Here is a 16,042-nt window from a genome sequence, read left to right as displayed (position 1 = left end):
AACACATTTAAGGCCATGCTGATTCTTTTTCAGGGAAATTAAGAGAAAAGGGTCAGCATTTTGATGCGCTGTCTCAGACCCCAGGCCCAGCTCTGGCTGAACCGCTGCCTGCAGCTGTGGGATGTATTGCTAGAGCAGTCAAGTACAACATTTTCCTGTTGCCTAGAATGTACACACAGGGGAATGTGGCTCCAGACAGGGAGGCTCCTCCACTTGTGTGTGACCAGGTAGATGGGCGTGACCCTGGCTGACCATGTAAAAGGGCTAGCCATGCAGCCATCTTCCCTTTCCCCCACAGCAGTCCTGTCCCAGCCCCCTTTGCTGTGAAGTGGTGGTAGCCGAAGTTTCCAGACCTGCGTTTGCTGCTGAAAGCAAAGATTGTGTCCCCTACCCCACACACAAAACCCCCAAACTTTCAGTGGTGGTTTGAGTGTTGCATGCATAGGAGCACATTCAGAAGACATGATTTGTATTCCCCTCAGTGTAAGAGTTCCAACTGCTCAGAAAAAGGATAATTGGTACAGAGGTAGTTACTGAAAGGGTTCCATCCATTCATGACTTCTAATGTGACGGTGGTATCCTGACACTGGCTCTTCCCACAATGAACATTTGCTGCAACTGGCCTACAGTGATGCTTTTTACAGCCTTATAATAATTATTATATTTCAGATATCTCTCTTCATAAAATAATCTGGAAAGTACTTTTTTCCGTAACCAGAACTCAGAGAAGGGTGTGTGTGTGTATTTGTTTTGTTTGTCATTTTACCACTGGATGGCGCTCTGTGTCCACTATTTGTTTCACCTGCAGGGCAATTCTAGATCCATACCACCACAAAACACAGTTCCAGGTTCTTTTTCCCAAACTCCAACGTCTCTGTTCAAACATATCAGACTCTTTCCAATGCCTGGGAGCTGTGGTTCTCAGTTTCCACTGGAACCCTCCACCTGAGCTGTTAGATCCTGATCTTCAGCTGGGAAGATATGGAATCCCTAAACCAGCCTTTTAGCAATCTTCCCCTTTAGGTTCAGAGGATTAGGAATGGCTGGCTGGATGAATCATGTTACTGATTAACATAAGTAACTAGAATGTAATTATTTCACATGGATTCAAGGAGAGAATCCCAAATCTACAGTGAATCTGAAGAAATAAAAGAACACAAACATAGCAATCTGTAATAAAGGGCCAGTAGAGCTGCCAACTGGGACGCGGGTGGCGCTGTGGGTTGAACCACAGAGCCTAGGACTTGCCGATCAGAAGGTCAGTGGTTCGAATCCCTGCGACGGGGTGAGCTCCCGTTGCTCGGTCCCTGCTCCTGCCAACCTAGCAGTTCGAAAGCACGTCAAAGTGCAAGTAGATAAATAGGTACCGCTCTGGCGGGAAGGTAAACAGAGTTTCCGTGCACTGCTCTGGTTCTCCAGAAGCGGTTTAGTCATGCTGGCCACATGACCCGGAAGCTGTACACCGGCTCCCTCAGCCAATAAAGTGAGATGAGCGCCACAACCCCATGAGTGTTGGTCATGACTGGACCTAATGGTCAGGGGTCCCTTTACCTTTAGAGATGCCAACTGACCAGAAAGTGCACCTGGACCTGCTCCCATGCAGCTTGATCTGCATTATCCACTGCTAACGTCAGTCTGTCAAGCGGCTGTTAAAGGCAGAGGGGCTGAGGGAACAGGTAGAAACTGCAAGAGACAGGAATGTTGTTACAGGTATATCCATAAACACTTTAAAAAGAGAAAGTGTATAAAAATAGAAATCAATATGTTTTTCCTCCAATAGAGAAATACCACATTCTTTCACTTCAGCAGACCAGGCTGGGCAAAGATGAAGGCCCAAAACAAAATAATACCATTTTTACCTAAAAGCAACTGATGGTAGTTGCACATTAGCATCACATTTCCACTGAGGGGTCAATAGCAGCTGTGTGTGTCCAATTTAGATCAGGGAAATGGACCAGGGGGAGAATTAACCACTCCTCTGATCTAATTTGAAGGCCTCTGCTTTTAAATGGAAAACGGTATCTGTGAGGAAATCTGATAATAATAATAATTAATAATAATAATAATAATAATAATAATAATAATAATAATAATAATATATTTATACCCCACCCATCTGGCTGAGTTTCCCCAGCCACTCTGGGCGACTGATAATGGATCTCCTGCCCCTCAGCTATTTTAGCCCTAGGATTCTTATCCTGTTTGTACCACCTGGGCCACCAGCGTTTCTCGAACTTGGGTCTCCAACTGTTTTTAGACTACAATTCCTATCACCCCTGACAATTGTCTCTATTAACTGGGGCTGATGGGAGCCGAAGACCAGCAGTATCTGGAGGGCCAGAGCTTTCCCCAGGAGGCTCAACACGTACAGGAGAGCCCCCGCTCTAGAAGAAGCCAACAGACCCTCTCCATCCTTGGTAGCAAGGCACTGACTGACAAACCATGCATAGCTACCTGGGATCCTTCCTAGGAAGCAATAAATAACTGGTACCTTTTGAGAAAACTGCAAGACATCTTTGGAGAATAAAGTTCATCACATTTGGCTGAGATCTGACCACATCCACAAGTGAATGAAAAGCTGTTTGTCTTGAAAAGCAGATACTATTTTACAACGATAGCGGACCTTGCTTTTTTGTGTGTGTCAATAAATTTTTATTATTTTCTCAACACAGTTTCATACAATACATCAAATCACATCTATACTTTTAGCTCTGCTGAGCTTATGACTTCCCTCCTTCTCTTCATTAAAGGTAAAGGTAAAGGGACCCCTGACCATTAGGTCCAGTCATGGCCGACTCTGGGGTTGCGGCGCTCATCTCGCTTTATTGGCCGAAGGAGCCGGCGTACAGCTTCCAGGTCATGTGGCCAGCATGACAAAGCCGCTTCTGGCAAAGCCAGAGCAGCGCATGGAAACGCCGTTTACCTTCCCGCCGGAGTGGTACCTATTTATCTACTTGCACTTTGACGTGCTTTCGAACTGCTAGGTGGGCAGGAGCTGGGACCGAACAACGGGAGCGCACCCCGCCGCGGGGATTCAAACCGCCGACCTTCTGATCAGCAAGTCCTAAACTCTGTGGTTTAACCCACAGCGCCACCCGTGTTCCGTCATCAGGTATCACTTATTTCTTTAAATCGCATATTTTAAATACTGAGTCTCTTATTTATTACATTGTAGGAGTTATAGCAATCCTGTCAGGGGTTTTAAAATTTTACAATTATGCTTTAAATACACCATAAATTTACTCCAACTTTCTATGAATCTCTGGTTGTCCTGGTCCTGAATCTTGCTAGTCAGCTTGGCTAACTCTGCATAGTTCATCATTTTTGTCTGCTACTCCGCAGTGGTTGGAATTTCTTTTAGTTTCCAATTTTGGGCCAACATGGTTCTTGCCGCTGCTGTGGCGTACATGAACAGTCTTTGATCCGATTTCTTGATCCCTTTCCCCATCAAACCCAGCAAGAAGGCTTCTGGGTTTTTGGGGAAAGTATATTTAAATATTTTCTTTAGTTCAGATAGACTTAATAGGAGGCAGAGATAAAACATTATCTAAGATGTATGATTTGTTATTAGAATGGTATACCAAAGATGAAGAAGTGAAAGAAGCCATGATGAAATGGGCAATAGATTTTGGACATAATATTGAATTGGATGCCTGGTTTGAATTATGGAATGTAAATAAGAAATTCACTCCATGTACAGCTTTAAAAGAAAATTTGATGAAGATGACTTATAGGTGGCATCTGACACCTGTAAAGTTGGCGAAAATGTATAGGATGAGGGATAAAAAATGTTGGAAATGCAAGGAGGCTGATGGAGACTTTTACCACATGTGGTGGATTTGTGATAAAGTTAAGAACTTTTGGGAGATGATCTATAACAAACTAAAGATAGCGGACCTTGCTTCAGTCAGTGTGCTGCCACTGACCCGTCCCAAATTCGAAGTACTTTGTGCTGTACAGCCATCCATTTTGTACAAGTTACAACTCCCAGTGTGGGTTAACAACCTGTCTTTCTTCCCAGGGAACTCTGGGAATTGTAGCTCTGTGATGGGAATAGGGGTCTCCTCACAATTCCCAGCAGCCTTAACAAATGGTACTTCCTTGCCTGTTAAAGCGGTATAATAGTGCTTTTAATGGTATGGATGTGACCAATGTCCTGTTAAATGGGACCTTGGTGGCGCAGTCCATCTCGGCCCCCTCATGGTAATGGGTGCTGTGGCCCAGGCCTGTTCATAGACTTTCATGGGGTTTTTTCTTCTAGTTTTCCTGAAACCTACTTGACCGGACAGTGGGGCAAAAGAAATGTTGTTCTAATCATTCTGATGGATGCACCCAGGGCTTTTGTTCCAGCTGGGACTCACTGGAACTCAGTTTGGCACCTCTCAGGTGGGCGCCATTGCCATTATAAGAAAACAAGGGAGATGTTTATGGTGAGTTCCAGCACTTCTTCTTCTAGAAAAATAACACTGGATGCACCACAAGAAACCATGCCTCCAAAATTGATGCTCCAGTCACACAGAGATCCCTGTGAAGTCATTGCTTATACAGTGGTACCTCGGGTTAAGTACTTAATTTGTTCCGGAGGTCCTTTCTTAACCTGAAACTGTTCTTAACATGAAGCACCACTTTAGCTAATGGGGCCTCCCGCTGCCGCCGCGTCACCGGAGCATGATTTCTGTTCTAACCCTATTTCTGGGTTAGCGGAGTCTGTAACCTGAAGCATCTGTAACCTAAAGCATCTGTAACCTGAAGCGCATGTAACCCGAGGTACCACAGTAATGGCTTTATTATTGCTTTGTGGAGCACATTCCAGGAGAGGGAGCCAGTCTCCTGCCTCCCACCCTCCAGGTCATTAATGTGCTTGCAGTCTAGAGCAGGGGTGCCTCCCCCCCCCCATCTTTTTTGCTCCAGGTGTGAAAATGTCTAAAGGCCAGGCCTGGGGGTGGCAGTGGCGGTTATGGGACTCTGCTGGCTGACTCATCCAGCGCGGGGACGTGAGCAACTTCCCATCTGGGACAGCCCCCACGGCTGAATCATCTTGCTTGTCTGGGGGTCCCAGCAGGAAGGATCCCCCCATGGAAAGACAACAAACCGCACGGAGAGCATGGCCAATTTGCACATTATTTAAAACCAGCTCAGCCTCCCCCTCCCAGCGACCCTGTCATTATCCCAGTGACACGAGGTCTGGAGAGTTCACGGAAAGCCAGAAGCCCAGGCTCCTTCGTCATAAACCCCGGGCACCCTTTGGCCACCGGAGAGGAGAGGAGAGAGCTGAGGAATGCCTTGGCAGACATTCTTCTCCCTCTCCAAACATTCAAAAGAAAACCCAGGATCGTTTGGCTCTCCGCCCCATCCTGACCCACTTTTAGTCATGCCCAAACGGCCTGCTGGGTAGGGGTGGATTGATCTGTCAATTTTGGCTTCTCTTGAGTTTCTCATTTGTCCTATCTTCACCACATTGCTGTATTAGTTTGCCGTTTGTTGTTGGAAGAAAAAAGTCCTTACAAAAATTCATCAGCATTTTAGTCCTAATATACTATTTGTGTGTGATTTTCCATACTATATTGCATTTTTGTGAAGACAGGAGTGCCTGGCGTGCTCTGGTCCATGGGGTCACGAAGAGTCGGACACGACTGAACGACTAAACAACAACATATTGCATTTTTGTATGCCGCTTCCACCAATGCATGCGCTTTTATGCACACCTTTTCGCAATTAATGCTTCTTTGTCTGGTACACACTGTTTTGTTTTGTTTTAGTTGGTTTGGTTTGCAAAACTCAGAGAAGTATGAATTTTGAAGGACGGTTTTGCTTCACTTTGCATATTTATTTATTTAATCCAGAGATCACTTACTATCAAAATATTTCAATGTGGTTTACAATTGAATATGCGGGTGTGTAATGCTTTGGGAAATGCAGATTACATAGGTTCGCACTGAAATGTGAACCAAATAGAATTTATCTTCCATCCCTAAAGCTGGGCAACACAAGTTGTGTGTGTGCCATAAAAGAAACTGTTAAGTCTGTCATGGGGTGTATTAAGTAAAGAAACTATTGTTTGTTGTGCAGTAGGGGTGGCAACTTGAATAAAAAAGTGGGGGGGGGCAGGTAAGTCCCACCCCACATAATCAATCACATGATAAAGGACATACACACCATTTGAATGCAAATGCCCATTAACTTTGTGGGGCCCCAGCCCTGTAAAATATTTTATTGGGGGGGACCAAAGGGACCTTGGCCCCTAGGAGTTGACTCAGAATGTTGTCCAGAATGCATGTTATTGAATATTTTTGATGATACCAGTGTAAATATATTGTCAAAAGAATTGGTCTTATATATTATTTTGGCAGCACAAATAGTAATTGCCACTCAGTGGGAAACAACCCAACATCTTACACTGGACGGTTGGTACCAAATACTCTGGAATAGAGCTATAATGGAGAAAATCACACATAATTTGAGATTGCAAGAAAACTAGAATCTCCAGTCACATTTCGTATGGTTTGGCATTCCTTTACTACATGAACACTGGAACCATTAATTCCAAGACAACCCTCCCTCGTCACAAGCCTAGCAAATCTGGAACTAGACTTGATGCTCTGAGAAAGTTGATGGTCTTTACATGGGCTTTGTTATTTTAATTCATGTGCAACTACTCATTCTACTTCCCTGTTTTGTAGTTTTGTTTTTCATCTTTTAATTGTTGTCTGTTGTGACAATTGTTCTCTCTGTTTTATATGCATTATAAAATGAAATGAAATAAAAAGAATATGGAAAAAAACTTTACCAAAAAAAGTCAGTCATGGGTTTGTTGGGGGAATTAAATAAGTTCTCCCATGAGACCAAACTACCATGTTGGTGGTGTCTCTGCATGATCTACTGTTCTTTTGACCTTTGCCTCTTTCTATCAGTCAGCTTCTGCCAGGAGCAGGTACTTTGGGTATATCTTTGCATCGAATCATCCAAACACTTCCAATGCAGAGGGGCAGCAGAATTATCTAGCATCAGATGAGTTGCCTATTCCTTCCTCAGTTCCTTCCTGGCCCCCAACTTGGACCTGTACTGTATATGCCCATCTTGACAGTATGTTCTAGATTACACAGCACAACTAGAACATCCACATTCCCTGATTACACATCAAAACTATTCATCCTACAGATGAATCCTACAGAAGCTACGAATACAAAGTCAGACCACTGGTCTACCCAGTCTATTCTATCTGTTCTGACTCCCTAGGCCTCTTGTAGAGATCTTTCCTAATCAGATAGATAGATAGATAGATAGATAGATAGATAGATAGATATAGATAGATAGATAGATAGATAGATAGATAGATAGATAGGGGGTATGCTTATCCAGGGCTTGTGTTTATGTCATAATGAGGTGGGGCCCGAACCAATGGATCCAAGTTACAAGAATGGTGATGAACTTTCTGATGGTTTGGCAGTGGAATGGTCTCCCTCGGGAGGTGGAGGAGTTTTTAAAGCAGAGGTTGGATGGTCATTTGTATGGATGCTTTAGCTGAATTCCTGTATTGTAGGGAGTGGACTCGATGACCCTTGGGATCCCTTCCAACTCTACAATTCTATTATTCTATGATTCTGGCAAAGGTTGGGCAAAGGGTAACAAATGGGGAGTAGCCCTTTGCCGACTGTTTTCTGTACGGCAGATCCTCTTCCTAAACAGCTTAGAAATAAATCCACCTTCCTAACTGCGAGAAAAACCTGTTTTCCCTTCAATATATTTCACTCTTCCATTTCTGACTCTAAACATTTTAAAGCTATGTTTTATTATGACTTTTTGTACTGGATTAGATTATTATCAGGGGTGTGTTCTTTGTTGTATATTTTGTGGCTGTAAGCCACCTTGTGTGCAGTAATAGAAGAAGGCAGTATACAAATAGAAATTGAAATGAAAAATGAAATGTGTCAATTGGAATCAACTGTACTGCTCTGACCAGGTAGAAACCATACAAGGATACACACAATCACACAAACTGATGTAGTATTAACCACGCTACTATTACAGTTAGGATCAGTAGCACTGCCATTGAATTATCATCAGCATTACTCAAGGCTTGTTTAGGTGATGGAGTATTTTGCCTCTTCCTCTTGATCTCTCCTGGTCTTTCTTCTTCTTCCTCCTCCAATGAAGGAAAAGCTTCCAGCCTTCCCCTTGACATTCCGGTTGCCTTCTCCTTGCCCTAAACAATATCCACTCCCCGGCTGGATGTCCTGTTCCCCCAACCCATGCAGTGTCACAAATTCCGGGCAAGGGTGAGTTCTGAGTCATATTAGTAAATATAGCCTGTGATGCTGCTCACACTTTCTTTCTTCTTCTTTTAAAAGGAGGGTCTGCCCTTGAGCAACAAAAGCTGGCCATTGGATGATGCACCTTACACACAAACACAACCAACCCAGTCCAGAGGAATGACAAAGCCTGAGCACCCTGCCCTGAAATTACAGTCATTATAGTCTGGACTCACCAGCTGGCTATTTCAGGACCACAGATCAGACTCTCCTTGTTACTTCTTAAAGAGACCACATCCAATTAACCAAACACATGGATCCTTCAACTTAAAAAAGGAAAATCAAGGAGCTGTTGCAATTCTCCCCCCCCCCCTGGCCTTGTCTTCTGTCCTAGTCCTGAATCTCTGATGGTCACTAACTCCAAGATCTCTTCTAGCTTATGCTGACATATTTTCCCCCTGGCACCATTCTGTTCTTTTAATAGCTTGAGTCACGAGCCAGCGATCATCGTTTACCTTCATGCAATTACCTGCTGATTTCTGCAGGCTGAGCTGCTCTTAAAAGATACACAGGCGCAAGCCAGAGTGATTTCACTGTCAGTTGCCCACTCTGCTTTGCACACAAAGTTGCTGCCAAAAGGCTGGGAGGGACTGTTTCATGGTGAAATGAAAAGGTACCATAGCGAGAGGCAGAATGTGCAATGCCTAATGGACTTTTCATATGATTGGCATCAATTTTGCAGGACACGTGTATCCAGATGTGTCCATGTGAGAGGTAGCAAGAGAAAGTACAGGTACAAACTAGTTTTATCATAGTTTTCCAATAGGCATTTGATTTGTGACAGTGATGTATCTGTCACTTGACTGTACCGCTTCACACCGCAAATGAGGGATTGGTTCTCCATACACTTCCCCATGTGCAGAGGCGCTGTCTTGTGCCCAAGATTGAAGGGACCTGGCACTCGGTGCTCACAGGTGACACCTGGCGTGTGTCATGTGTGCAATGTCATGTGCACGATGTCACATCACCGGGAAGAGACCAAGAGCGGAGCCCGGCGCGGCTTCAGTGGTTGGCGGCTCCTCCTTTCTCATGCTCAGGAGGAGTCCACGCCATGCTCAGCTCCATGCTCAGCCTCCTCTGCCCCCTCCACATTGAGAGGGCCTGGCCCCCTGACAACAGATATTGAGCAGCCTGAAGACACCTCAGCCTTACAGGCACAACTATTCCATGCTAATTTGCAGAAGACAAAATCATTGCAATCACAAAATCCATGGATGTTTTTGTGGGATGTAAACACAGGAGCAGTCAATGACAACATTCTTAAGAGTGTACATGTTAGAACATGGGGAGGGATGTCAGTCCAGCAAGCAGGTAAACTTCCTGGGGACGGACTTCCTTCGCATGTGACCAGAGGTGGGTATGGCCCCACCTGTGCAGGTAAATGATAAAAGCACAGGGCAGCCAGCCATTCTCTCTCTCTGCCGTCTTCCTTCGATGAGGAAACATCTAAGGATGCCCTCTTGGCTCTCATCCAAGAGAAGAGATAAGGACTATCTTGCCACAAGATAGATTCTAAGTGTATGTAACCTTTTAAAGCTGTCTGCCTTCTGGGATCACATTGTGAACAGAACGTGAGTAAACTCTTTTATACTTTTATAAAGACTGTGTCGTGTCTTGTATTTTAAGAGGGAACAAAAGGGGAAATTACCAGAGTAATTATTATAGAGGTTCTAGCGAACCTGTGCAGATGTTACCGTTGCGAACTTAAAGGGGAATGTCATAAACTCTGCTGATATTTTGGGAACTTGTTAGCACAAGTTGGATTAGGATATAATCTCACAATATATCCTCTCCTGCACCCCAGAACATTCCCACAGTTTTCAGGTTTCTCTCAGAAGTCTTCTTTTGTTAGTAACTTCTTCACTGGGGCTCTGGCTAATGTGTTGGCCATGGCTAGTGATTTCCCATGTTGAAGGAAAATGACATCAGCCATAGACTTTGGATTTTGGGACGGGGGGAACGCTGTCATGGATCTTTGGTCCCAAGAGTGCCAATAAAGACTTGCAATCCATTTCAATAGTACAATTTAGACAGTTGGGTCTAAGCTGTTCACATGACCTGGCTATAACCGCACAAGCTCTTCTGATTGAATGGAGCTTTTTGCTGCTCTGTTTCTGTTAGACTTATTGATATAAATGCAGCTGATCCATGGATATATCCTGACTGCTTTTTGCATGGGTATTGCCCCAGCCCCATGGCTGATGCATCAGCTGCCACTGTGGTTGGGAAATCTAGTGTGCTAGAATAAGCTACCATAAATCTTCTCCATCATATTAAGGGGATTTTGGTGCGGGCTCTTCCATAGAAGCATATTAAGCAGATCACATCACATATTCCGCAGATCACATCGGATGAGCGAAATTTGGTATGGATTTATCAACGTTAAGTTGTGGGACTGAAGAACTTACTTGAAGTAGGAATATCCCTGGGTTCTGCAAGTCAGCAATGCTATCAGTTTGTCTGGAATAGAGCAGACTGAATTCCTTGTTTGCAGATTATGTATCCTATAAATGTTACATGTTCTTTTCCAAATTTACATTTTAAAAAATCATTTTTATTTTTAGATAACAAATACTACATGAAAATGAACATCAAAAATACAGAGCAAGAGGTACAGAGGCCCAGAGATTTTCACAGCATTGCCTAGCAATCATGTTTGTTTTTCTTCTAGATCTCAAGTTTGCCCAGAATCACTTATGTTCAGTTCACGACTGCGGAGCACTGAGAATTCACACTTCTCGTTCGAGTTTAGGCCAGGCTGCTGGAGACATTTCAAACCTGCATGCAGCCAATCAGGGTGTTTGTCATTACTGGCAGCTCCCCAGACACAATCTCAGTGATAATCTTGTGAAAATGTTTAGATGCTGATGAAATACCAAATGGAAGTCAAGTGGACTGGGACCTTCCAAATGGAGAGACGAGTCCCCAGATTCTTTGGCAAGAGGGCCTTGCCAGAATCCTGCTGTAGCATCTAACTTTGAAAATATTTTGGCTTGTGGTAGCTTTGTGCTAATATCTGTTCAGCTGCAGGAAGAATCTCCCTCCCTCCCCCCACACTTTTATTTGAGTTTTGCATGATCCACACCAATCCAAAACTTGCCATTGGGCCGTGGCACACCATCAGTACCTGCACAACCAGCCCATAGGCTCCTTCACTGGAGGTATTGTGCTGCAATCACTTACAGCTCTTCACTCAGAGGAAGTTCTTGGACCTAGTAGAGTGTCAGAGATGAGCTGTGAGTGCTAGAGGAGATAAGAATCCGGGAATCCAGTCATATTTACAAAGATTTATTGCTATTTACAGTCAGCGTTGAAAGTCCGTTCCAATCATGGCAGGTCAGTTGCCTCGACTAAATTTGCTTTCGGTTTTCCCCAGCGTAGCCACTTCCGAACCCCAACTCCCCTCTTTCCTCTCTTATGAGATTGGCTTGGCCCCGGAGGTGCCTCCTGACAGGTTTTCGTCACCCTCCTCGTCTGAGGAAGAACAACTACTAATTAAGGGAGGTTTGTCTCGATACGTTCCCATTCTCTCCCCCTTCTCTGCCACCCATTCCCTGACATAGAGTGAGAAGAAAGTGGGTGAGGAGAGAGGCGGGTGTTTTGTTTTGTTTTGGTTGCTTCCTACCTCCCCACTGTAGCCCCCTAGTCAAACCCCCCATTCCCATGGTATGGCCCAGAGGGCTAGGAAACCCTTTGGAACAGTGTGGGAGGTGGCACAGGAAGCTGCTGGAGAAAGGAAGACCATGCAGAAATCTCCCTCCCACCTCCTCCTTCCATGTCTGGAAGCCTCCACTGGAGCAAAAAGCCTTCTGTGAATGAAGGCAGCAGCTGGATACATATCAATATCCTCATATATTTTCTATTTCTCAGCTGCTCCTTTTGTTAGGTCTTCTGTGCAACAGAGTAGGAACCGTGAAGGACCAGAACTGTATGATCCTAGCAAGGGATGGCTGTTGCCAATTGGGACTGGTGGAAGGGAAGGCAAGGAGTCCAACAGTAGGTGGAGCCAGAGAGCCAATGACAGGCAGAACCTACTACATCAAGCCCGCAACTTAAGCGCATTTAACTTGTGCGTATTTGGCTTCATGCGTGTGGCAAAAAGTAAAATAACAACGAAAAGGGAACCCAATGCGTTTGGACTATACACGACTGGCTGTGGCACAATCCCCAGTGTGAGTTGCATGCCTTCTGTAGTTGCAGTTTTGTCTCCATTCTCCTCCCCGATGAGTTCAACAAGTGAGGAGGAAGCTGACAGGCCGTTCCACCCCCTGGATTGGTTATAAGTGAGGCAGGCAGGTGGGGGCAGACTTGACAGTGGACTGAGGGCAGGGTCATTTGCCCTAATGGACTTGACTCCACTGTCCTTATCCTCCAAGCACAGCTTCAACCTGAAAAACCAAAGGAACTGACGGTGCACATCTCCCTTGGGAAGAAGGCTGGCAGGAGACCAGCAGCGCCTCCTGTTCACCAAGAGGCTGCTGCAGATGTGGAATTGGGGAGGGGGCTGCCAAGGAGGCAGCAGATTGGGCCCCCAAGGAGTGCCCTGCATCCATGGCTGCCACTGCGGCAGCAACAGTGGGCGACACCTTACTTGGAGACTGGATCTGCTGCTTCTGTGGATCCTGCCGCCTGAGGCAGTCGCCTCACCTTGCCTTCATGGGTGGGCCGGTCCTGCGATGCTGGCACACAGACATTTCCCTCATGGCTGCAATTCTGCTTTGCATTTCAGGCATCCCAATATATGTGCAAAGAAGAAGACTCTGCTTTGGTGAGGGAGCCCAATCCACTCATGCTAAAATGGCCATATTTGTGAAATATGGTTGCATAAAGTATTACAGGCTCCCAGTTTTCCAAACCTTTCTTTTCACATCATGCTGTCCTTCTTTGACAGAACTTTAGACTGGAACTGTTTATCTGCGTTTCTGGCACTATTACCCCAATCTATTTTTTCAGGCAATCTCCCTCACCATGACAACTGCATACTTTTTGTTGTGTTCTGTTTTGTAGTATTGTTATTCTTACTACTATTTTTTTGTTTGGCTTTGTGTTCCTCGGCTCCTGTGCTAGAGTGTGCACCTAGCTTTCAAACAAACAAACAAACAAACAAACAAACAAACAAAGCAATATTCAAATATTTGTTCGCCTAACATCAAGGCTGTGCACCTTCCTGCCCCCCTTTTTTACATGCTGACAGGATTGATTGATTGATTGATTGATTGATTGAATCTTTATTTGCATCAGCCATTGGCCATAGAAATAAAACAACAATACAATATACAAAGAATAGAAATAAAAAGTCAATTATGGTGGTACCTCGGGTTACAGACACTTCAGGTTACATATGCTTCAGGTTACAGATTCCGCTAACCCAGAAATAGTACCTCGGGTTAAGAACTTTGCTTCAGGATGAGAACAGAAATCGTGCTCCCGCGGTGTGGCGTCAGCGGGAGGCCCCATTAGCTAAAGTGGTGCTTCAGGTTAAGAACAGTTTCAGGTTAAGAACGGACCTCTGGAATGAATTAACATCTTAACCCGAGGTACCACTGTATATAAAAAACATTTTAGGGTTTTGAATCAACAGTCAAATAGTGGAGACTGACAGGATTGAAGAGGGGCTTACAAGGGCATCACGCAACGTCTGCAGCATGGCTGATCCTGCGTCAAGTGCTCCCACAAAAAGTGGCTGTGTATTTATAGTTGCGCACCGACAATAGGAAAGGCTGTTGCTAGGCTTCCGACCGCTCTAGATTAATTTAAATGTAGCCACCCCGGCCTTTGTGTTGCATGCTGAGCGGCATCAGAGAAGGGCGACCAAAGTGATCAAGGAGCCTGAAGAAACTCCTGCATAAGGAAGGGTTGCGACATTTGGAGTTGTTTATCTTGGAAAAAAGGCAAATCGGGGAATAGTGATAAAGTAAGGTGCCCATTTATGCATTGCCCCCCAAAGAGGATTTTCATCACACCCAAAATGGAAATATAATACATTTCGCCATAGCAGGGAAGGCAACAACCAGGAGATTTCTGTAGGGTTGCCATATGACCAGGAATTCCCAGACATGTCCTCTTTTGGGGGTCCTACATGCCCATCTGGGGGGGGGGGGGGTTACATTTAAGCAAATGTCCTGGATTTGCGGTTTTTAATTTTGTGCTCTGTCATGGGTGACCTGGGCTCGGGGCTCGGGATTGGCAGCTGCGGAGGCGCTATCAGGAGGCGATTGCTCTAAAAAAGCTAAGCAACTTTTTGTGTCCAGATTTTTACCTCTACAGCAACCCTAGCCTTGTGTGCCTGCTAAGTCTGTTGACCGGGTGCTGCTAAGCATAATAATAATAATAATAGTACAGTGGTACCTCGTGTTACAGATGCTGCAGGTTACAAATGCTTCAGGTTACAGACTCCGCTAACCCGGAAGTAGTACCTCAGGTTAAGAACTTTACCTCAGGATGAGAACAGAAATCGCGTGGCAGGAGCAGCAGGAGGCCCTATTAGCTAAAGTGGTACCTCAGGTTAAGAACAGTTTCAGGTTAAGAACGGACCTCCAGAACGAATTAAGTTCTTAACCAGAGGTACCATTGTAGAACCCCGTTTGTCCAACGCTATTGGGATCCTGGAAGTTGTGAGTCGAGGCCCCGCTCCCCATTTGGTGATGAAATAAGACACATGGACACAAGTATTTAGGTTAATGGGCTAAAAAAGGCCACAACTTTATTGGTTACAGAATGTGAGTGGTATTGGTTTAGGCATTGGATTTGAACACACTATACTTGACCCCCCACCGCTCTGCAGGGAGTCACACGAGGGTTAACAACCTGTAGGGGGAGCTTGTTGATGCAAATCAACTGGAAGCTTTCCCCCAGAGCAGCGGTTCTCAACCTGTGGGTCCCCAGATGTTGCTGGACTACAACTCCTATCATCCCTGAGCTCTGGCCTTGCTAGCTGGGGGTGATGGGAGTTGTAGTTCAACAACCTCTGGGGACCCACAGGTTGAGAAAGGCTGCCCTAGAGTTACCGGGGGGTCGTGCCATGGCCCTAGCCACCACCTGGGCATTGGACAGGAACCACGATCCAGTCCATGGAAGCTATAAAAGCAAGGGAGAGCTTGTGGGCCCATGGCCGTTTAAATCCGGCTAAACCACACCTCCAGCTATCTGGATTGGCTGGCTGAGGGGCATAACATGGGCTCAGGGCTCCCGTGGCGCAGGGGGCCTAGCCACTGTGGCATGTAAACACAGGAGCAGTCAATGACAACATTCCTAGAGTGTACATGTTAGAACATGGGGAGGGATGTCAGTCCAGCAAGCAGGTAAACTACCTGGGACGGACTTCCTCCGCATTTGACCAGAGGTGGGTGTGGCCTCAGCTGTGCAGGTAAATGATAAAAGCACAGGGCAGGCAGCCAAACTCTTTCTGCCATCTTCCTTTGATGAGGAAACATCTAAGGATGCTCTCTTGGCTCCCAGCCAAGAGAGGAGATAAGGACTATCTTGCTACAAGATAGATTCTAAGTGTATGTAACCTTTTTAAGCTGTCTGCCTTCTGGGATCATATTGTGAACAGAACGTGAGTAAACTCTTTTATACTTTTATGAAGACTGTGTCGTGTCTTGTATTTTAAGAGGGAACAAAAGGGGAAATTACCAGAGTAATTATTATAGAGGTTCTAGCGAACCTGTGCAGACGTTACCGTTGCAAACTTAAAGGGGAATGTCATAAACTCTGCTGATATTTTGGGAACT

This window comes from Podarcis tiliguerta (assembly GCF_965153285.1).
Source record: "Podarcis tiliguerta genome assembly, chromosome: 2".
In the NCBI taxonomy this organism is placed as follows: Eukaryota; Metazoa; Chordata; class Lepidosauria; order Squamata; family Lacertidae; genus Podarcis; species Podarcis tiliguerta.
The sequence above is the reverse complement of the archived record's forward strand: the minus strand, read 5'-3'. Positions refer to the sequence as shown.